This window comes from Buceros rhinoceros, unplaced genomic scaffold (genome assembly GCF_000710305.1).
Source record: "Buceros rhinoceros silvestris isolate BGI_N320 unplaced genomic scaffold, ASM71030v1 scaffold22610, whole genome shotgun sequence".
Classification (NCBI taxonomy): domain Eukaryota; kingdom Metazoa; phylum Chordata; class Aves; order Bucerotiformes; family Bucerotidae; genus Buceros; species Buceros rhinoceros.
The window spans coordinates 3468-5282 of NW_010388223.1; positions in this window are offsets into that span (position 1 = coordinate 3468).

Genomic DNA, 1815 nt, shown 5'->3' on the forward strand with positions numbered 1-1815 from the left:
CGTCCCTTCCTGCACGCTCATGCCTCCGCCAACGCCGTGGGCTGTCCCTGGTACAACCATGGCTTCTGCAGGTACGGTGAGCTGCCGGGATGGGTGCCAGGGTGAGCACCCAGCCTGAGCAGGAGCTGCCCACATTCCCGACCCACTGGGGATGGGGGTCTGGACCCCACTGCCAGCCCAACCTCCTGCCACCTCTGAGGTGACAGAGCCAGCATGGGGTGAACCACAGTGGGTGGTCTGGAGACTGGGACTGGGTGCCCAGTGGGGATTTGGTCGTGGGGCAGCAAAGTCCCCAGAGAGCTGAAGGGGAAGGGGGCTGCTGGGGAAAGCTGGGCTCCCGAAACCCCTGCGGGGCAGGTCTGTGTCCCCACAAACAGGAACCTCTCCTCTGTGTGGCAGGTCCCCTGTGCAGGCACAAGCACACGCAGAGGGTGCTGTGTGCCAGCTACCTCGTCAGCAGACGGGGGATGGGGCAGGGTGGGGGGAGCTCGGCATGCAGCTGGGGGCCAGTCCTCTCTCCGAGGCTGCAGAGGTGGCCATGGCCCTTGCGGTGTCCTGGTAAAGGACAAGGGTGCTTTGGGTCCTTGTCTGAGCTGACTGAACCCTCTGGTCTCTCCCGAAGCCCAGCCAGAGCTGGTGACGGCAGGGTTTGCAGTGGGTGGGCAGGGGACAGCCCCGGTCCCCATGGGGATGCTGGTACCGGCTGCCTGAGCCCCAGGACAGCCCTGCGAGGCTGTGGGAGCCACTGGGGGCTCTGTCCCAGCAGTAACTGCCCATCCTCTGTCCCTCTCCAGCCTCAAGGCCAGGCTGATGACGAGCAGCACGGATCCAGCCAAGGTGAATGCAGGGAAGGTCCTATCCCAGTCCCTCCTGAGCTGAACCCCGTTTGCCCTTGGCTTCTGCCCCACAGCTCTTGCCTCTGCCTCAGCTTTTGTAGCACAGCAGCTGCCAGCTGCCCCTCCTGCCCCACATCCCCCTGAGGGAGCTGGTACAGCTGGACCTGGCTGCTGGTGAGGAGAGCAGATGCAAGGACCTGCCACCCGTGGAGCCCCCTCCACCAGTCACCAGCGCTACCCAGTGCCTGGCAGAGCAGCCGTGGGACACCAGTAGCTGCCCCCAGCGCCTGTTTGAATGAGGCATCTGCTTCAAGACAAGGGGTTTTGGGGACTGGGAGCAATGGTCTTGCTCCAGAGGGAGGGTAAAGCGCTATGGTGAGGGGCAGCATGTGGCACAGGGACTCCCAGAGCGCCCTCAAAACAGCTTCCTCAGCTGGAGGCTGCTTTCCCTGGGCTGGTTCTTGATGCTGGATCCTGGGGCAAAATATCTGACTGCAGACGATGGTGGGGAGAAGGGATTTTTGTGGTAACAAGCACTTGGAAGGTAGTGGAACAGCCCCGGAAAGCAGCAAGCCCCTCACATCCTTCTGGTCGGAGGTTTGTGGCAGCTGGAGGTCTCAGGACGGTTTGCGGGTGGGAGCTGTGCTGGAACAAGGCATTAGCCCATTCGCTGGAAAAGGGTGTGAAAGTGAACAGGTGGTGACATGGCGCTGAGTTGCCTGTCCCTCCCCGTCCTCCCCATGCAGACTGAAAGGTGGGAAGACTTGGCTGGAAACGCTGCTGGGGAAGTGACTTGTGTGCTCCCACGTGCTCCACAGGAGGAGGATGCTGTTTCACTGGGCCAGTGAGACGGCGACCAGGGCGGCTGCGGGACTAGAAAAGCCAGTTGGGTTTGCTCAGCGCTGGTTCTCGCAGTTCTCCTCACCAGCAGCGGAGGAATCGCAGCGTCCTTCACGCAGCGACAACCGGGCTCTGCTCC